The sequence below is a fragment of the Talpa occidentalis genome, unplaced genomic scaffold, assembly GCF_014898055.3.
Source record: "Talpa occidentalis isolate TD23 unplaced genomic scaffold, MPIMG_talOcc4v2.1 talOcc4.8, whole genome shotgun sequence".
Taxonomy (NCBI): domain Eukaryota; kingdom Metazoa; phylum Chordata; class Mammalia; order Eulipotyphla; family Talpidae; genus Talpa; species Talpa occidentalis.
In genome coordinates, this window is record NW_023605194.1 from 12,665,343 (window position 1) to 12,687,629 (window position 22,287).

A 22,287-nucleotide genomic window follows, 5' to 3' on the forward strand; every position below is an offset into this window, starting at 1 on the left:
AACTCAGAATTGCTGCTTGGATGTTATCCATTTTGAAAATTACTCTCTGAGGTCAGAGTCCAAGTTAAACCTGGAACTGGAGCTGGGTCCTCAGCCTGGAACTGGAGCTGTGTCGTAACAGAGTGAAGTGCAGTGGACACAGCTGCTGTGGGGGAATACCTGCTGATTATTCATCAAGTACCTACTCATCGAGTGACTACTCTTGTTTTTACTGGGCTCTGCTGCAGACTTTCCTAAAGGAGGGAGATGGACAGAAACAAGTAACTCAAATATATGGTGATGATAAGGCTAATGGAGAGAGACAGAGAAGGGGAAGATGAAGGACGTCCGTCCTGGGATTGGGAAGTGGGGGACAGAGTCAAACTCAAAGAGAGCAGAGACATTCAGGAGGTGGACTTGTGAGCCCCACCAATGCCAGAGGGTACTTGTTTCAGCAGAAGGAACAAGAAGCGCCAAGTCCTAGAGGCAGAGACTGTCTGAGGAGGTGGAGAAGTGGCAAGGAAGCCAGTGTGACTGGCCCGGTGAGCTGGAGAGCTGTCACAGGACAGGAGGGCAGAGTAGTGTGAGGGGCCAGGACCTGGCCAGGATTTAAGACTGGAAGAGAAAACTAGCAGTTGTGAGGAATAATCTGATAGTGAGTTTATTTAGAAGGTGATAGCCTAACAGATGATCCAAGGCAATTTTATTTAACAAATGTGTGATGCACACAGATTTCCACATACAGGGTCAATATAGTGCAACTCCGAAGACCTCACCATGAAGATAGAGTGATAAGGAGAGTAAAGAAATAATTGCAATACAAGGCAGTAAGATAAGCACCAAAGAGAAAAATTACTATTTTTCTGGGCCAGGGACTGTGTAAGCCTTTGCAGATCTGGCGTTTGAGATGGGATTTCAAGAACAGATAAGATTTCTTAAGTCCTTTTTATTGTCCTGATAATAAAACTAACAGTTGTTTACTATAAAGCTATAAAATAAGGATGGATATAAAAATAACCAGCAATAACCTCATACCCAGAGATAACCAGTATTAATATTTTGGTGTGTTTTCTTCCCCCTTCCCTTCCAAATGCACATTTAGACAGTATAACATTTTGATTAAACTATCATAGATAGTGATTGCAGTTTCCTATTGCTGCTGTAACCAATTGCCATCAACCGAGTGGCCTAAGACAACACAAATCTATTATCTCACGATTCTGGAGGTGTTAAGTCTAAGATCAGTCTCAGTGGGCTAAAATTAAGGTGTCAGCAGAGCTCTGGAGCTAGAAGTGAGATAGCTGGTTAGGGACTGAGCCAGGACCCAAGTCTGTTGTCTGAATCACACTGAGCCCTTCACCACCAGCCACGTGGTCAGCTTGTGTGTGTCTGTGTGTCTGATCAGGGAAAAGAAATCTGAATTGAAAGTCACTTTGTAGTTCACAGCCTAAGTGAGAAATTCAGGGATTGTTTAAGACTTTTCAGCAGTGCTGGATGGTCAGGGTTGGTGACCTTAGCCGGGTCCTATTGCCACAGGAAGGGTCCAGACTGGTAGCCAATAAAGATGACTGTGATTCACCTATTCGGGGTGAGATCCCAAGGCAGGTCAAACTTTCATCCAAAGTGGTTGACCCTAGACCCTAAGGCTATCGCTGGAAGTCCAAAGAACCAGCAGAAGCACTTCTCAAATGCCAGGCTCTTCTCAAATGCCTGAAGGTGGAACACCAAGTCCTCCCTCAACCACTATCCCCACCAATTCTGGAAAGTCCTCTTCAAGAACTTGCTTCTCCTTGACTGATAGATTAAAAACAATCCTTATCAGTTTAAGGAGGATAATTTAATAGGCCAATAATTGCAAAGAAATTACTTGGAGGAGATGATTTAAAAGGCGTGTTGGTGAGAATGCCAACTGGCATGCCCTTGAATTAGAATAATGCAGTCATTGTTTTCCGCTAGGCTTTGCTACCTGAGGGAAGGATTCATATGTTTAAGATTTTGAATTGAGTTTTATTGCCATGTGTCTCTGTCTCCACCTGACAATCTTCCGATATGGACACCAGTTACATTGGGCTAGCAGCTCACCCAGTGTGAGCTCATCTTAATCAATTACATCTGCCATGGTCCTGCTTCCTCCTAAGGTCACATTTTGATATACTGGAGTATAAATTGCCTCTCCTTCCAGTCCACTCATGGGCTTGTGAAGAGAAGAGGTAAACACGCTCTCTGGGGTTAGTGGCCCCCAACCAGTCACTCTTACAAAGATGAATTCGTCAAGCAATGAGCACCTGCTGTTAGGAAGCACTCTCATGGTGAGAAGGCAGATGAGCCAAAGGCCACTCATCAGGAGTGGATCTTACTGTCCCAGGAAGACAGACAAACCCAAGAACCATGCCAATGCACGTGGTTAAACACAAATAGATTTGCATTCTGAAGAAAACATACCTTGTTTTTTTTAAGATTTTATTTATTTATGCATACAAGCACTGGGGTGTAGGCTACAGGTTCAGGGGCTGAGAGGATTTACCAGAGACAGAGTGGGTAACAGAACAGGCAAACTGACTGAAACACATTGCTGAGGGGGCAGCGGGCAAAACAGAAGAGGTCTGTTGCACCATGTGGGTCAGCTCTCTGGCTGGGGATCGAACTCATGCTGCAGAGGCTGTGGATAGCTTCATAGTGCTGTGCTTAAATCCTTGCACCACTGGGGAGGCCCAATAGACTTTGAAGGCTTGTGTGTACACATTGCCTGAGACCTCCAGCAGAAGCGAGAAACAGCTGCAAGTCTGGTGTGTTCTCAGTGGAGACCAGGGCGCCTTTTGGCAAAGCTTCATGTGCTGATGGCTTCCTGTGTGTATTTGAGCCCCGAAGACTCAGCTCACTTAGGTTTGTCAGCTTTAATTTCTCTTTTGTAGTGAGGGGAGCTTGGCATTCATGTGAGGAAGCTGGACTCCATCCTGAACCTTTCTCTATCCTTGTGGCTGATGACCAGTTTTCAGCAATTCTATGTCCCACATTGCCTGCAAGTGACCCGCTTGTCTCCATTCTCCCAGACACCATGCTAGTCCAGGCCCCTGGGTTTCTGTAGCAGCTCCCGAGTCCTCCCTGGTTTGTGGAGCAATGTTCAGACCTAGATTGAGATCATTTCCCTTTAATGTTCCCCCTGCAAAACATCTCCATTGCTCTCCTGTGAAGTGCATGTGTGATGTCTCACCAGCTCTGTGTGCCCCTGCCCTTGGTTACAGGCCACATGGTACCACCTGCCCCAGCCATTCCCACCTCCAGCCCTTTGCATGTGCTGTTCTTTAGGATGGAAACTATTATCTTTGCCGTCTTCACTTAGGTAACTCCTACCTGAGCTGTGGGTCTCTCTATTTGTGAGGCATCCCCACCCCTTTTCCCCTGACCACTATCTATGGCTTAGGCTGAGATTACTCCTCCTGTGCCAACTCCGGTAAACTGGAGGAATCTGTTAGCATTGTCAGTTTAAGGTTTTTGAGGCTGTAGTGGCAGGATGGCCACTGAGCAGGTTTTCTGATCAGGCAGACGGGGTAAAGGAGCGTCTTGGAGCCCTCGGTGGCTTTCTCAGGCTTTTATTGAGCTTTACATGTAGTGTGGCAAACAGGTACATGGCAGGCAAGAGTGTGGGGTTGGGGGGTGTGTGTGTGTGTGGCCTCCAAGGCCCCCACCCCCAAGTCTTCACTCTGGGCTTCTCTCTCTCTCTCTTCTGGCTTCTTCTGGCTTTCTTTTCTCCCCTTCTCTCTCTTGCTTCTCTCCTGCTGCTTCTTCTCTTGGTGACTATCTCTCAATACTCCTCCCAAGGCCCACAGAAGTAAACAAGACAGCTTACAACAGTGTAACAACTGCAGGTGCCCCATGAGGCAGGGCAATCCTAATGGTGGGAGGCCAGAAAAGCCTGAAAACCATTTACCCTACAGAGGCCAAGGGTAGTGGGAAGACCTGTGAGTGTCTGAAGGTGTTTGTGTTGGGTAGAAGAGTGGTATGTGCAGAGAAACCTTTGCCATCCTGATGGGATCCTCTGGCTGCTGCCCATGCTCATCCCTCCTTCACCAAATGCCTTTGTGTAGAATCAGAGCCACACCACTTAAGCCTGGAATCTTCTGTAATTGCATTGGGTATTGTTTCTGTCTCTTGTCTAGATTGGATGTGCTGAGAAAATAAGAAGCTTTTACTATAATCCTCCATGTTCCCGTTTGGCAGGGCTGGAGAGGAGTTGCTAATGGCTATTGTCACCTGCCTGCACCATGCTTGAGCTTCTTGTGGCTTTGTTTTTCCCATGATTCAAGACTCCATTCCAGCATCACCTCTTGAAAGACCCTCAGGACCTATGCTGCTCCTTTGTGGTTCTCCAGAGCCCTGCTTTGCTGTGTGTTCTTTACACCATGTGCTGACTCTGAATGTATTTATTAATGTGTTTCCTTTTTTCTTATCTTCTGTTTCTCCCACCCCCAATTTCCCCAAATACAAACTCCCTAAAGATATATTTAGTTGGTCTTGGTCTCAGCGTCTCCAGACGAAGCACCGTTGCTGAATGCAGGGAGGGACGGATGGATGAGTGAGTGAATGTGAATGGATGTGTAGAAGGAACAGGCTGTTTCTCGTTGATACTGACCCAGCAGGTGACCATGGTTAATTTTCCAGGCCTTTGGGATTGTGGCCTCTGATTCTGCAAATTCAGGGGAATTGCAGATGGTTTCTTGACTCTGTGGGAGAAAGCAGTGTTTTGGGGCAAGAGACATAAAACATGAGAAAAGCAAATGACTGTTGGACCTGCAGGCAGACTAGACCATCTGAAAGGCAAAGGAGCCATCTGCCATCTCTCTGTGCCCCGGCTTCTCCAGCCTCCTGGGAAGGAAGGATGCCATGAAAGGGCCCCTTCTGGTGGCCATATTTGCTGAAAAATAATGAGCCACATTTCCCAGCTGACTCACCAGAAAGGAACAAATATCCCTCTATGGGACTCTGAGCCCAGACCTGAGAATCCCCTGAAGAATGTTAAGGGGGTTTAATGTTTCTCAGCAGAAAGTGCCTTTGGAGAAAGAAACAGAGAGCGAGAGAAGCATTTTCCTGTATCCTTTTAGGTCTTAACAAACAAGGCCTGTTCCTTAGTAGAAAGCTTTGTTTTGCTGCGATTTTCATTCTCAAAGCCTGTTTTCGGTTTATGCTCAAAGGTTCCCTTTCCTCCAGGTCCAGGCAGAGAACTGCTTCACCCACAACAGCTATTCATTTCTAATATGTTTCACTGAATATCACTTTGGAAAATACCAGCAAGCATAAGGATAAAAATTAAAACAATCTATATTCCCAGCACTCAGAGGCAACTCTCTGGCTTTATGCTTCTCTCATATATTTATGAAAATAGGGAACATGTTATATATACTGCTTTTGCATTGGACAATAAATTGTATACAACCATGAACATTCTTATTTAAGAATTTTTTTGGTTGTTTTCTTATTACAAAAGAAAACACTATTGTTATGGAGAGCTAAAAGCCGATGTGAAACAAACAACAACAAAAAAGATAGCAGAGAGAAGTAAATTTTTACTTTTAAATCTTTAACTTCAACAGAGAATCATAGTAAGATGTGTATTTAATTATTCTTTTAAAACATTTTTCATGCAAATGGCCAACAGTCATATGAAAAAATGTTCAACATCACTTGTAATCAGGGAAATGCAAATCAAAACTACCATGAGATACCATCTTACACCAGTGAGAATGGCACATATTAAAAAAACCAGCAACAATAAATGTTGGCGAGGATGTGGAGAAAAAGGAACTCTCCTGCATTGCTGGTGGGAGTGCAAACTGGTCCAACCACTATGGAGAGCTGTGTGGAGATTTCTGGACCTACTAAACATAGAGCTTCCATAGGATCCAGCAATTCCACTCCTAGGTATTTACCCAAAGGACACAGAAACATCAATTCCAAAGAGCACCTGCACCCCTATGTTTATAGCAGCACTGTTTACAATAGCTAAGCTTTGGAAACAACCCAAATGCCCAAAAATAGATGACTGGATCAAGAAGATGTGGTACATATACACCATGGAATATTACTCAGCAATCAAAAAAGATAAACACATGCAATTTGCAGCAACATGGATGGTGCTGGAAGGGATCATGCTCAGCGAAATAAGCCAGAAAGAAAAAGAAAAATACCGGATGGTCTCACTCATAGTAGGAATCTAGAAAACTTAAATAAGGGACCAGGAAAATGAATAACCATAAGAAAGTGAAAATCAAAATAAAAACTATGAATCAGAGACACTCTATGGGGGGTGGGGGGCGGGGAGCGGGGAGGGGAGGGATTGGGGTCAAAATAAGGGGGTTGCAATTGTATGGGGAATATAAAAATAAAATTTATTTAAAAAAACATTTTTCAAATATTGAATTTAAAATCAATTCTTAAAAGACAAAAATAGGGTTATGTTGTACATTCAGTGAGACCAAAGAAATAATCTCTGATAAAATGACCATTTAAAATAAAGTACATTTCATGTACTACATGATTATTATATAGAAATTATACAGCAAAACTTTGCTGTTGGCCCAGTGAAATGTATTTAAATCACCTTCTACCATGCCTTTCTCCACTATGGAGCCAGAAAAGGGAAAAATGAAGAGCTTCCTTTGCAGCTGGTGTGGCCTTGTGATTTGTGCTGGTCAATGAGATGCAGGCAGATACTAAGGAAGTCTTCTCTTGAAAACAACAACAACAACAACAAAACCCAACACAATTACTTAAAATAAGATTTTTGTCATTTGAATTCTCTCATTTTTTCTTCTTGGAATGTGGAGTGCTGCAACCATGAGGACGAAAGCCACAGGTAAAGTACAATGGCAGAACCTGTTGAGGGCTTTCACAATAACTTCCCCAGTTGTGAGCTGTCTGCCCTTGGAATTCATCTGGACTTAGAAAAATATGCCCCATACTTGATTTGAACCATTATTTGTGAGTTTTCTATCACGTGCAGCTGGATACTCTCCTAACTGATCTGAGAAGTGTTTTGTTTTATGAAATCCAGCAATACCCACATTTGTCGTTTATCTCTCCAGGCTCCATGTCAAGTGACCAACTCTCATATTGGAATTTGATGGGGTCAGTGTCATAAGAATGATTCTGATCCTTAAGGTACCTGTTTGAGATGCTTGTTCCAATGAATGTTTATAACATTTGACTGCTTTCACTTGATTATTTTTGTATAGGTTTGTAACTTTTCTGTCCTCAAACTTCCTTCAGAACCAACTCATCTTGGAATCAAGGACTGAAATTTGTATATCTCTGTATTCGGTAGATGCTCAATAAATATTAGTGGTTCGATTGTCTCATTTCAACTCTCAGATTTCTTGGTTATAGACTGAGTAAGGATTTCTGAGATATTGATTTCAACATCTTTATAGAAGCCACAAGCATAATGATTTTTTTATGTTCTATAGTGTCATCAAAATTCCACTGTTGTACATTTGGCTTAAGGAAGTTTTTCAGTAGCCCATCACCATTATCCATTGCGTAGTTATTGTTATTAACAACATGTCTCAGTTCAGTACTAAGATTAGTATTGATTAAGCTTTTTATTTATTTTTATTTTTAAAAGCATTTTTTCCTAAAGATTTATTTATTTATACAAGAACCGGGGTACAGACCAGAGGTGCGGGAGAGTAAGAGGATTCACCAGAGACAGAGTGAGGAACAGTACAAGCAGATGGACCCAAGACAATGCTGAAGGGAGCAGCAGGCGAAGCAGGAGAGGTCTGCTGTGCCATGTGGGTTTCTCCCTGGCTGGCTGGTAATTGAACGTGCGCTGCAGAGGTTATGGACAGCTTCACAGCGCGGTGATCAATGGGGAGGCCCCAACTGATTAAGCTTTTTAAAGAAAGGTTATGTTTGGAAAGACCTGGAATGATTCTACTCATGTTGTCTTGTTGTGATTGCAAATGGGATGTGGTTAATTAGTTGAAGGGCTGGTATTCTTTCTGTGTGAGCAGGTGGGGAGTCAGCATGGAGGTTCATGGCCAGAATACAAAAAGGGAAGAGGACAGTGTGGTTGCCTAATGGTCCTTGGGAACAAATTGATCTGGACTGTTTGTGGTTCCAAAAGCCACTAAGTACTTGCCATGAGTTCTCCTTGGTGTGCAGTTGGGCAATGGATGGAGGTGGGAGTAGAAACCTTGACCTCTGTTTGTCCCATTGCAGCAGTAAGATGAGAGCCAGTTGCTTAATGAATGTCTCCAATTATGTCTTCATTTTCCTGGTTCCATCTATCTTTAGCCTCAGGACAGTGTGATGAAGAATTGACTTGAGAGGAGAGACTTGTTGGCTTCTGTCTTATAGGAGGTCAGAGGGCCAGAAGACAAGACTGCTGGGTGACTACTTGAGCTTATTGGGCTTTGGCCTCACAGTCAATCATATGAGTGACTTGAGCAAGAGAAGAGCCAGGACAGCCAAAAATTGAACTCCAGGATGGGGAGGTGCCTGTGGTGAGGGTGGGGCAGGAGAGAAGTCTGTAGGGTTAGTTGAAAAGAATAGAACAGGGGAATCCCTGAGCTCTTTCATGCGCCTTGTCTTTCAAATCATTTTGTAAAATTTAAGAATTCAGGTTTAGGGGCCCTCCGTTTTTTGGAAAGATACATTTATGGAAACCAAATAAGTGGTTTTCCATACAGAGGCATCAGGAGAGGGTCCTCAGGAAGTAAAGGAGGAAGACGCCATCCATGCTGGTTTGGATAGATCATGGAGTTTGCACATGAGGCTCTGGAGGTCAGTTAAGCCACCAGCTGCTTAGTGACATGGAAACGCCCAAGGGAGGGGCAGTGGGATGCCCAAGGTCATAAGGATTCAGGGCCCAACTTGCTTTCTGTTTGTCCACCTTGGGGCCTCATCCCCATGTCCTTCAGGGGAAAGGCACCTGGTTATAAAAGAGCACATGGCATGCAATTGGCAATATATTTGGTGCTCCGGCAAGGCAGCCTTCTTCTTCCTCAGCAGCCACCTTTTCCTTGAGGAGAAAAAACTATCTTCAAGAAGCACCTGGAAGTCCAAACTGGATGCTTTTTCATGCTAAACTACGTTGCAAGCTATTGGAAGCAAGGATTTTCCATAGTTTCTACTGTAAATCCAACGGCCTCGTATGGGATCTGACACACAGTAGGTACACAATCCAAGCTTGTTGATATGAATGAGTGCCATGAGAAAAATGGTGTGATCCTATCTTCTTAGAGATTGCCTCAGATCACACAGGCTAAGAGCTCAGACCCACAACACTCCCTCTTTCCTATTTAGATGCTGGTTACAAACCCACGTTGTCACCTGTGCTTCTGACCAGCTCCCAAGACCTCCTCCTTCAGTGTGATATTTTGCAGAGAATCTCACAGAATATACTAGATTACTGGTTCATTATATATATATATATATATATATATATTTAAAGATTTATTTATTTTTACAAGAACCAGGGTACAGGCCAGATGTGTGGGAGGGTGAGAGGATTCACCAGAGACAAAATGGGGAACAGAACAGACAGACTGACTGAAATACACTGCTGAGGGGAGCAGCAGGTGAGACAGGAGAGGTCTGCCGTGCCATGTGGGTTGCTCCATGGCCGGCGGGGATAGAATGGGCACTGTAGAGGCTGCAGACAGCTTCACAGAGCCATGCTCAACTGCCTATGCCACCAGGGAGGCCCCTGGTTCATTATAAAGGATATAACTCAGGAACAGCCAGATGGAAGACATGCATCTGGCAGGTATGTGGGAAGGGGAACTGAGTTTCTATGCCTCTCTGGTGTTTCCCAACCTGGAAGCTCTCCCAAGCCTGTGCTTTAGGATTTTGATGGCGGCTTCATCACATGGGCATGTAGACTGGCTCGTTGATCACTGCCGATGGACCTCCAATCTTCAGCCCCTCTCTCCTCCCGGTAGGTCAGCGAGTGGGATTTAATGTCTAACCTCCATCACATGGTTGGCTCCACTGGCAACCAACCCTATTCTCAGGTGCTTTCCAAAAGTCACCTCATTAACATCAACTCAGGTGTGGTTGGGTATGAATATGAAGACACATGGGTGACTCTTTTTACTCACGAAATTCCAAGGGTTTCAGGAGATCTGTGCCAGAAGACCAAAAACCACATTTCTTCTTACAAATCACAATATCACAAGTACTGAGCACTTGTGTGCTTCACAGAAAGCTTTGATCTTTCTGATGCACAAGCACTGAAGAGAAAGGAAATGTCAAGGTTGCAAGAACGCAGGGACCAACAACTTGGAGGAAGAGAGGCCTGGCATTGTGGGGTTGACAGCATGGTATGGGGAGAGGGCTCTGCTCTGAACTGCCCCTTTCTTGGAGGGCAACTAGGAGAGCTTGCAAACCTGTCCTGGGACCTGTGTGGTTCTGCAAAGGAAAAGAGGCAGACTGTCTCCTGGAACAACACAGGATCAGAGTCCAGCCCATTTTCTGCCAGTGCAAAATTAGAGCAGATATTTATCTGTAAGTACTAACATTCTGAATGCTTACTTTCTAGGACATGGGAAGAGGGCAATAAAAAATTCTGACCCAGTTGTTCCTGTTTCGGAAGATAACATGCTCATTTTGTATGCTATGATTTATTATTATTTAAATTTATTTCAAGAGGCTGGTTTTTAGCTTCAGATCAGTGCATTTTGCATTGGAGAAGTGCTTTACATATTTTAAAATACCCGTGTATTTCCTGCTATTGAATTGCTGGCCCCAGTTTCTCATGTAGGAGTTGTGGGAAGTTAACAAGAACTGAGCGACGCAGGAGACATCGCTGTGCATGCAGGCTCAGGTGGACCAGCAGGCCTGGGTTAAGAAGGAGCTGCAGGAAGGCACTTCCTCATGGATAGGTCAGGTCTGCTATGAATATAGGAGAAAGGGTTTTGAACCTCAAGATGCTTATCTTCTTCAATAATAAGACTCCATGACTCTGGGTCAAGGGCCAGCAAGATACAGCCTTTAGACCTCTTCCAGCCCAACACCAGTTTTTATTTAAAGTTATGATGAAACCCAGCCCCCAGCCACACTCTTGTTTACATGTTATCTGTGGAAACTGTTTTGAGTCAAACAGAGGCCATCTTATCTTTTTTTTTTTTTTTTTATAGAGGCATGTTTTATTTATTTGTTTGTTTGTTTTTTTGTTCGTTCGTTTATACATGCACTGGGTACAGTCAGAAGCGTGGGAGGGTGAGAGAATTCACCAGAGCCAGAGCAGGGAGCAGAGCAGGCAGAAGGACCGAAGTACACTGCTGAGGGGAGCAGCGGGCGGCAGGAGAGGTCTGCGCGCCATGTGGGACCCTCCTCCGGTGGTTGGGGAGCAGCCGGGGATCGAACCGGCGCGGCAGAGGCCGCGGGCAGCTTCGCAACCCAGCGCTCAACCACTGCGCCACCGGGGAAGCCTGAGGCCATCTTATCTTTAACTGCCATGTTGAGATTTGTAGGCAAAAATTAAACAGCCTGACTCAGACACTTGGTGACTACAAAAAAACAAGCTCAGATGTGGATCATGACAACAGACTCTCCTTCTGCAGCCTTCTGTCTGGAGACTGGCCCACCAGCCAGAGGCAGATAAGTGGACTTAAGAACCAACCCCTAAGTTTCCCCCAACTGACCTAGCCCCAGATCATCTCCCTGCTAACTCTTTTAGACTCTCCTGTGCCCTGACTCTGATGGAACACACCTGGGGACTGCCCCGGGGTCCTGGACCTGAATCATGACTCTTATTATCCAATAAAGGCCTTTGATTATGTCACAATCTGATTGTTTTTTGGTTTACATTTCTGTGGCTGCGTCTGTGATACATGGCATTTGGGTGGTTCTGACAGGGACCCTAAGGTTCTGCAATATTAATTGTTGGACTCAACAGAGAAAAAGTTTGCCAACTTTGTTTAGGGCATATTAGGATACACGCTTAAAATATATACACATCTACAGCCCTCCCCCCATTTTTAATATATTTACATTCATCATTTCTATGAAGAAGGTAAAAATGATTTATTAGTTTCATTTTACAAAGAAGAAAGTCAGGCACCATGAAGAAAGAGCAAGGTGCTTTGCTCAAACTGTAGAACTGGAATGGTTGCCTGGGGCCCTGGTTCATCTGCAATTGGTGTCTGCAGAATAGTGGAGAACATCCTAGCTTGGTGCAGAATTTCTTTAATTGGCTCCAGGATAAGAATTTTATACCAAGCGTGCAAATACAAACTGGGAGATCAATAAATTTTTTTTCATGTGTGTGGAAAGGAGTGAGGAAGGCCCAGTTAATAGAGGAGTTCAGGAGCATCAATTGCTTAACAGTTTGTGTTGTCCAAGAATCAGAAGCTGGGGCCTCCTGGTGGTGCAAGGGATTAAGGCTCAGTACTATGAAGCTATATGCAGCCACTGCAGAGCGATTTCAATCCCTGGCCAGGGAGATACCCACATGGTGCAGCAGACCTCTCCTGTCTCGCCCACTGCTCCCCTCAGCAGTCTATTTCAGTCAGTCTGCCTGTTCTGTTCCCCACTCTGTCTCTGGTGAATCCTCTCACCTCCCACACCTCTGGCCTATATCCCAGTTCTTGTATGCATAAGTAAATAAATCTTAAAAAAAAAAATCAGAAACTAAAAGAAGAGAAGGCAGGAAAGAGACTGACTGGAAAGAATACTTGGGAAGGAGAAAGGGGCTGGAGCAGAAGCTGGCAGGCTGTGATGGTGAGAGGGTCTGAGCTCTGGGGCAGGAGAGAGGTAAGGAAGGATTGGGTAGGAAGAGCCTGGGACCACAGTGCAGTTCTGAGCTTTGCTGGGCTGGTGGAGGATACTGACAGGGCAGGAGTGTCCCCACTGTGCTCAACCAATGACCAGCAGCAGCCCGGGTAAGTGTGACCTAAGCAGGAATATGTGGTCAGTGCAAAGGAGCAGTATCTAGAGGCTGTTGGGCAACTCTGCTCTGCAGCTGGTCCTTCGAAGGGGGAGCTGAGCAGTCCCCTCTGGCTGCAGCATATGTACCGCTTGCCTGCATGCCTTGTGCCGACTGTGCTAGCCCTGGAGGCTTCAGAGGTCTGGGGGATTGTTTCCATCCCCCAGGAGCTCATTGTCTTCTTGGGAAGAACAACCATGCACATTTGATCAGGTGAGTATGCACTGACTGGCAAAGGCTATTATAAAAGGAGGCAGGTGGAGCTGGCTGAGATTGTGGGGAACAATGTGAGCTGGCGGTTCAAAGTGGGGTTCCAGGAGGAAAGCTTGGGATGTTCCCATTAAGCACAATGGTGGGCATCTGAGCTCGGTGTTCTGCATTGTTTCAGTCTTCCCCACACCTACGTGTTGCCTCCACCGCGTCGGCATCACTGAGTACTTGCCAAGAATCCGCCTCTTGCCAGGGACATGATTGCGTGGGTCCCTGGTCATAAACAAGCTTATTGATAGCCTGTGGAGTCACTCATGAGTCATTAAAAAAATACATCTATGGAAGTATGTGTGGATTTGTGTGGGACTCCTAATGTTTGGAAACTTGCAATATTCACAATAGATATAATGGGCAGAGTCATGTATTTAGCTACCATCTCTGTATTAAATCCTGTAACGCATGATACTAAGTAGGAAGGAAGTCCTTGCTTGTCACTCATGAAAAACTAGAAGAAGTATATTTAGAAAAAAATGGAATAAGGAATCTATAATGGGGGCCTCCCCTGGTGGCGCAGCAGTTGAGAGCTGGGCTGCAAAGCTGCCCGCAGCCTCTGCAGTGCTGGTTCGATCTCCGGCTACCGGCGAGGGTCCCGCATGGCGCACAGACCTCTCCTGCCGTGCCCACTGCTCCCCTCAGCAGTGTACTTCGTCAGTCTGCCTGTTCTGTTCCCCACTCTGGCTCTGGTGAATTCTCTCACCCTCCCACACTTCTGACTGTACCCAGTGCTTGTATGAATAAATAAATTTAAAAAAATCTTAAAAAAAACAACAACACAGGAATCTATAATGGGCTATGAATGCACTTACTGCCCTGCCCTAACAGTTATCACTTCATGGCAAATTCTTTCATCCTTAGCTTCCCCTCCCCCAACCCCACTGCTTTTGCTATTTATTTTGGAACAAATCCCTGACATGTAATTTCACTGGTGAATGTTTTAGTACATAGCTCTGAAGGATAAGGATGTTGCTTTTCTTTGAAAACATTTCCATGATGCTATCACCCATTTCAGCTTCCTGAGTCTCCATTTTCTTATCCAAAAAATGGATTTGAGAATATCTACTCTGCAGGGTTATCAGCTACATTTGACATAAAGTGGTTAGCCCAGCAGCTAACACAGTTCACACTCTGATGGACATGATTTCTGCCAAGCAAGACGAAGCTATGTATGATTTCTGCTACTGAAGAAAAGGTTTAGTCATGCGTGTTTTCTGCTTTCAGGGGACACTGCTTGGGAAGTGATCTTTGGTGAACTTGGTTTCCTGCCATGAAATGTGGTGTCATTTTCCTCTGTTCAGGATCTGCCTCAAAGTAGAAACGCTTATTTAAGTCATTGTCGTAGGTACCAAAGAGTTAAATAGAATTCCCATACTTGAATTGCCCAATTCTACTTTGTTTGAATAGACATAAATTAATATAGTTTGAAATTAACACTCACACATATATTCTTTCTTAAATGCAGTTACGTATCACCCAAAACCTCTCTTACACAGATAAGTCTTGCATCCTTTTTATGTATGTTTCCCTTGGAGATGGTTGTTCCTTTTTGTATTTTTAAATGATTAGTTCTTGGAATTAAATTTTATCAGTCTCATCTGTTCATATTATTGCTAATGATTTTGTATCTCAAGATCTCTGTTGATTCCCTCAGAACATTCATTTCCTCCTCTAGAATTCCCGGGACATCTTTCATCATCAGGGAATGTTTTTATTCTTGGTGGAAAAAAATACTATTTCATGTCACCACCCTGGTCTCTCACGGTCTATACAAAGAAGAAAAGTCACTTGAATTCAATGGCTTGGCTTTTCCTTTCATCATCTGGCTGCAGTTGTATGAAACAGGTTTGTTTCCCCTCTCACCCATTTGGAAAATGAGCAATTTTCATTTTCTGAATATTACCAGGCTTCAACTACTGGAAATCATTGGTGTCAATGCTTAAGAATCATGATTAAAACTCAACAACAAAAAAACAAATGACCCAATTTAAAATTGGGCAAAGAACTTGAATAGACATTTCTCCACAGAAGCTATACAAATGGCTACCGAGCACAGGAACAAACACCACCTGTAATCATTAGGGACATGCAAATCAAAGCCACAATGATATATTTTCTCTCTTCCATTAGGATGACTACTATCAAAAAGTCAGAAAATAAGTTGTGTCATTGAGAACATGGAGAAATGCGAACCCCTGTGCCCTTCTGTATCCATCTCTTATTGAGGCTGGAAAAGGGAGACGATATATAGAGTGTTTCGTTCCCCAAGCCAGACCTCCTGCTAGGTGCTTGCCTCATTCTGCATCCTGATGCCCAGTACCCTCCTTTGCTCTGAAGTGAGAGTAGCTCTAAAGATATCTTTTACTCTTCTTGAAATGGATCTTGTAGCGAGCTCAAAGATCTGTCAGGCCTGGAAGTGGCTTGGCTGCTTCCCACCCACTGGGAGCTTTTCTACCTGCCTGATGTGAACTGAATTCTGCAAATAATGGGCCCAAGGAAACCAAATGAAGTTGGCCTGTACTTGGTGCAACGAGTCAGGATCCAGGAGCCAAGTGATGCTCACCTAGTTCCAAGCCTCTGGGGTCACCACAGCCCTACTGTCCATTCTGTCATCCCAAAGTCCAGGTTTGCCCTGGAATGTCCACATCAGAAGGGAGCTGTGGCAGTGCCCCTAGTCTGCTAGGCATTGTCTCTCCCATGGAAGCTTCTCCCCTTGCTTCTGGAGGGTCCCTCTCAGAGGGTTCTCCACCAGGGCTGTGCTCTTGGTGGCTGGGCTGGTGATGAGAAATGGAGTGGACCCTCTAGCTCTGTGGCTGTCATGGCTGACTATTTCCCCACACCATTCCACCTGGAATATCTGTGTGTATTGCTTCCCAAATGGCTTCAAGGGTTTGAATGACACATCTTCCACCCCAGAATGCATTGGGAACTTGGCCAGCATTCAATAGAACTTTCCCCATGTTCTCTGATTCTCTCCTGCAATTTTGCTCTTTACAGTGGTCCTTTCACTGCATTTTCACACCTTCATGTTCTCTGACACCCCCTTCCCATCTCCCTCCCATGCATGCTGCCTTTCTCAGTGCCCCACCACCACCTAAAATCACCCATCCCCCCAGCTTCGCTACCTTCGGTGAGATTGTTAGGAGGAAAACAGTCTGATTTAATCTATGTAGGGAAAATCACGCATACACCTTTTGATCCCTAATGGCTGGTTACTAGAACCTTTAGGTAAAATAATTACTACTTCTGAGGCTTATGTACAAATTTTAAAATACAGACAGGGCCTCCCTGGTGGCACAAGGGGTTAAGCACCGCACTCTGAAGCAATCCACAGCCTCTGCAGCACAAGTTTGATCCCGCCAGCCAGGGAGCTACTCACATGGTACAGCAGACCTCTCCTGTCTCGCCCGCTGCTCCCCTCAGCAGTGTATTTCGTCAGTCTGCCTGTTCTGTTCCCCACTCTGTCTCTGGTGGATCCTCTCACCCCCCACATCTCTGGCCTGTACCCCAGCTCTTGTATCATAAATAAATAAATCTTTAAAAAAAATACAGACAGAATAACTATTTGTTGCTCTAATTGTCATTTTCTCCACAAATTATGATGAAATTTTTCTTTCTTTTCTCTTTTCCCCCTTTAGCTACACATGCTGGAAGCCAAGACTGAATGTCAGAGAAGAATAAAGATCTGTTTTGTGTGTGAAGAGCTCAAGTAGAAAGGACATAGGACTTAATTCTGTCTTCAATTCTTGGCCAAGGGACTTTTGGCAAGTTACTCAAACTTGTTTTATCCTTCATAATCTCATCTTTAAAATAGCAATAAAAGTAATCCCTTCCTCGCGCTGTGGGATGGTTACTCAAGAGGGCATGTGTGACAGAGCTTTATGCGTTGTGAAAATCTGTACAAGTGTCGCACTCAGCCACTGTTTTGAGTCTCATTTCTGGCTGGAGAGAAGCCCTTCAGAGCCCGTATCTTTCACCTGCTCTTTTTCTTTCTTATTTCCCTGTCATGGGGAAGTCAATAAAAAGGAGTGGAGACTTCACACAAATGACCATTGCAGAATTATTCGTCACAAGCAGCAAGTGTAAACAATCCAAGTGTCCATCAGTAGATGTATGGATACTGGGCCTCCTTGGTGGCGCAGGCAGTTGAGCGCAGCTCTGTGAAGCTGTCCGCAGCCTCTGCAGTGTGGGTTCGATACTGCTGGCTGCGGAGATACCGACATGGCACAGCAGACCTCTCCTGACTCACCAGCTGCTCCCCTCAACAGTGTATTTTAGTCAGTTCGCCTGTTCTGTTTCCCATTCTGTCTCTGGTGAATCTCTCACCCTCTTGCACATCTGGCCTGTTGCCCAGTTCTAATATGCATGAATAAATAAATCTTTAAAAAAATAGATGGATGGATAAACAAACTGCGAAATGTCAAACAATAAAATGTTTTTCAACAATGAAAAGCCATGGAATGAAGCTTAAGCACGTTATACCAAGTGAAAGTAGCCTGATCCAAAGTGACAAGGCATAGGATTCCGTAATGAAATGTCTTGAACAGGCAAATCCTTGGGTGACATAAAGTAGGTTGGTCGTCTTCCCTACAGATAGTGGAAGTGGTGCTGGGGATGACATGGGAGGAAGGTTTTCTGGGGGGAGTTAATGAAATGTTCTCAAACTGATTCTACTAACAGCTGCACAACTGTACGGCTGGACTAGAACTCGCTGAATCCTATACTTTAAATGGGTAAATTTATTTTAGGGTATTGTTTTATACACACACACACATAATGGGAGTGGAGATGTAATGTTGCTTCTTCTCGTATCTCCATCAACTTCCTTGAGGAGTTTTGACAGCATGTGGGCCACTGACTTGAACCCACTTCCTCTCCACCAGTGCTGACTATCCCCTTATTCCCTTTGGACAAACCTTCTGTGATAAGCCCCCTTCACTGGTCCCTGCCATTAGCTCCACTGAACTGAGAACCTCTTTATTTATTTATTTATTTATTTAAAAAATTTATTTATTTATGCATACAAGAGCTGGGATACAGGCCAGAGATGTGGGGGGTGAGAGGATCCACCAGAGACAGAGTGGGGAACAGAACAGGCAGACTGATTGAAATACACTGCTGAGGGGAGCAGCGGGCGAGATAGGAGAGGTCTGCCTCGCCATGTGGGTTTCTCCCTGGCCGGCCGGGGATCGAACTCATGCTGCAGAGGCTGTGGATTGCTTCATAATGCGGTGCTCAAACCCTTGTGCCACCAGGGAGGCCCAAGAACTGAGAACCTTTTTAATAAACTCCTGCCTCCTGAGGACAGGGAGTTTGCCAGTGATGAACAGTGTCTAACACAGTAGATGCAAAATAAATATTTGTTGAATGAATAGTTGATAGGAAAGGTAGAGAGAGAGAGAGAGAGAGTGTGTGTGTGTACGATGGTGGTGGGAAGAATAGGGAATGACTCTAAATGACGAGGTTTCTTTTGGAGGTGCTCAAATGGTCTAAAATTAATTCTGCAGATGACGAGGAGTTATTTACACAACAAAAGAGCTTCCCCTAATTTCTTTAATTATTGGCTCTGATACATCAACACATATAAGAGCTTTTTTTTTTCTATCTCTTCTGGATACAGAAGACCTTACCTGGACCTATCAGAGTAATCCTATTTAGTGCTTGCAGCAATTTGGCAAGGATGGCGCTAAGTGCCATGTTCAAAGTTGTGTTAGAAAGAGGTAGGGTCAACATTTACCCTCAGGCCTGTTTAGCTCCCAGAAACCACCCTCTTACGTGTCTGTGGCCTAACAGAGCACTGATAGCATTGGAAGAGGAGGGCAGCCAGAGGGGTTGAGGAGAATAGAGAAGCTCAAGGTCACTGCCAGTTAAGGACCCATAGAAACTGCGAGCAAAGCATCTCCAACATGTGAGAGGAAGCACCAATGTTTCCGTGACCTCTGCAGGGCCACAGTCAGTGAGGTGCATGGACAGCATCAAATTTGCTCATGCCTGTGCCCCCAGCCCTGCTCAGCCCCACTGCTCAGCCCCACTGAAGCTTGGTTCTCCGCAGCAGGGAGAACTCTCTTGCAAGGGGAAGCAGCCAGCTATGTTGCTCCACAGGACCTCTCAGGATGCTCAGCTGCATCCCTGGGCCAGGTGCCTCCACCGAGAGTGAGCTCTTTGAGCTGGAGCTCCATCCCCAGTTAGATAATCCCCACCAGGCACAGCCAAGTGGACACCACCCAGAGCATCATTAAATTATAACAAGCCCTGAAACTCGCTCCAGAAGCCTGGGTCTGTTTGTCCTTGCAGCTTGTCGGAAGGAAGCCTGTGATTGGCTGGCTGAGCTCGGCCTAGCGGGCCTTATCTCCAGCTGGTTATTATTTGATTAAAAAGGCTTCCTCCTCCTCTGGTGTTTCAAAACTGTGCTGAGAGTTTGCTGCTGCCTGGGGACTTTTTCTGAGGTTACTGCGGAGCACCCAAAGTCCTTCAGCCTCTGGCCATACAAACAGCCTCTCAGAGGAAACAGAACTCACTTTTTATTCCACCGCTCACAGGCTGGGGCTCCTTCTCCAGAATCTCCATCAATTTTGCTTATCAACGGGTTGGAAATAATTCCTCAAACACCACCGAGGCAAGGATACAGGTATTTAAAATACTGGGGTGGGGTTCCTAATTTCTTAGGATGTCATGACATTTGAAATGGGGTTTTAGCGGAGGGGTCGGGAGGCAGAGACACAGGGGATGGGAGTCAAAGACAAGAGAACTCAGATTCTTGGAATTCCACAGAAAGGCAGAGCTTCTTGTTGCTGTGGAGGGGCTAGCCCAGGGTGGAAATGTGACAGTCACCTCCACATGATTTGGTTGCCCTCTATCCTTCCTCCTGGCCCAGAACCCCAAAATCTTGAGAGGGTTTTGGCTTATGAGAAATGTCCAAATGCTTTCGTTTGAAATGTCATCAAATCTGATTTGCAAAAGGAACTCAGCCTTCAAGGTCTCAGCTTGGAGGCACTGCTCCTGGGGCGTTGGGTACTGAGGGGAGCAGAGGGGAGCTCAGGGTCTCCCTCAGAGCTCTTGTCTCCCTGAGTCTGGGATCTGGGCTTGATGTGCAGTGTCACTTCCCATCCCCATCATATTCCCTGCTCAGGGGCTTTTCCACACTTGGGGACATGGACAGATGTGTGTTTATGTCAGAGCACCTCCTCACTGCGGATGAAAGCGGGGCTGCTGGCGGAGCTGGCAGGGATTTAACCACCAGGAATGAAGATGAAAGACACAGATGAAAGGGTAGACTCCCTTCCATCCTCACGTCTAATTGTTAGGTTTGGCTGGAGGTGGCCGAGGAGGGGCGGATATATTGCAAAGCAATAATTTTATTTTGGTTTGTCTCGGAAAAGAATGCTTTTATGGTAAATTGGTATTAAAATGGATTTTCCCCACTCCATTTTGGATTTAGAAAGAAACTCGGCACCTGTATTTCCTGGCTCTGGTCTTGGTGGTCTCATTTCCCACTGGTGTTGTCTTCATTCTCAAGCATTCATATCTGGGTGTCGCTGCTTTATTAGTGGTGGCGAGAGGTTAGCGTGGCTGAGGCCCATCAAGCCTCTGATCACTGTTTCCCCAGGGAATTTTCTCTGCGGAGACCTCATTGGATTTCCTGAGACTAGTTCGAGGAACTGGTATAAGAAGTTCTTTAGATTCGATGTTGCTTCCCCTGCATGATTTTAAGGGCAGGGCCAAGGGCCAGAGTTTTAAGGGCAAACGCCAAGCCTGGTGCAGAAGTCATACCCCAAGCCAGGTTCTTCTCTGCGTTTTCAGGGGCGCTTCCTCCCTTGACTGTCCTCTGGAAGTCTGGGTGTGCTTGCCTTCTTGTTTGCTCCCTCACCATGTAGCATCTGGTCCCACCACACGGACCCTCATTCTTTATACTGTGCAGGGTTGAACTTATCACATCATCCTTTCTGCTTGGGGCACCTGCATTGCCCCCTGGTTTGGTCAAATCAACAGGTTGATCATGTCTCTGAGAAAGGACATCCCCTCAGGTCCTGGGCTAGAGTCCCCAGAAGCCACCTCACTGGCCCACTGATGAGCATGTCCTCTAATTGCTTGTTCCTTGGCCCATTGCTCTGCTGTGCTGGCAGCTCTATCAAGTCAGGAACCAGCTCCCCTTCTTTCATGCCCTGTAGCCCCTTGTGAGCCTGATGGCTAACATCAACGGAGCATTCCTACCTGTCTGGCACTGTTCCAAGTGTCTTACACTTACTCAACCCCTCCAAGCCTTGAGGTGAGTGTCTGTCTGCCCATTGAACAGCTGAGGAAGTAAAAGGACAAGCTAGCAGAGTACGTGGCAGGCTTCAGACCCCTCGTCTTTACTCCTGTGCCATGGAGTTGCCCTGGTGCCCTTGTGTCTATAAAAAACAGATGAATGGTGTTGGGTTAATGGTCAGAACCTGGCAACCCTCCTGCCTACCTTGTCGATGTCACTCGCTCAGCTGGGCATCCTGCATGCTGACCACGGCACAGGGTGTGAGCATGGCTTTGAGGATGTGGTGGCGAGTGGACATGGACCAGCAGCCAAGATATCATCTCCCAGCTCCCCCTCTCTGTCAGGATCTCCTGTCCTCTATCAGCCTCTCACATCTTTGTAGCTAGGTTTTCCCGCATATGGATTCAGTCTTAAGACTGAGGAGGGCTCCAAATCAGGAATTGGTCCAGACTTGGGTAGGCGCTAGATGGATGAGTATTGACTGGATGCTTGCGGTAGGCAAGCTGTGCGAAGTGTGGCCTATTTCACGCACGCTTCTCCTGAGGGAGGGGGCAAGCTTCATCCTGTGTTTTAGGTGAACAAACTGAGGCTAAAACTACATGTTCAGCTTGCCCAAGTTGGTCAAGTGTGAGAGTCATCAATTTCAGATGTGTCCATCCTCAAAGTCTGTGCCCTTCCCACCTGCCAGGGGCTGTGATACAAAGTTTTAGGCTCGTTGCATCCTGGGGATTGCCCCCCTTTTAACATCCCCACAAGGTGGATATTCCTGTTTCATCGTCTGCTGAGAGGGGGTCTGCTCATGGCTGTGTGGGCTTCAGGGTCATCACTTCTGCCTGCCCCCACCTAAGCAAGACTGAGAGCCTGCCTG

At 45.6% G+C, this 22,287-nt stretch overlaps 1 protein-coding gene across 1 annotated transcript in view; it reads left to right on the forward strand.

Moving 5' to 3' along the window:
* The first annotated feature begins 19,571 nt into the window (after positions 1–19,571).
* The window catches only part of GPAM (glycerol-3-phosphate acyltransferase, mitochondrial), a 50,415-nt gene continuing 47,699 nt past the window's right edge, over positions 19,572–22,287 (forward strand). The window contains exon 1 of the mRNA XM_037497660.1: positions 19,572–19,799. The gene's annotated coding sequence lies outside the window, so the exon portion shown is untranslated. The remainder of the gene's footprint in view (positions 19,800–22,287) is intronic.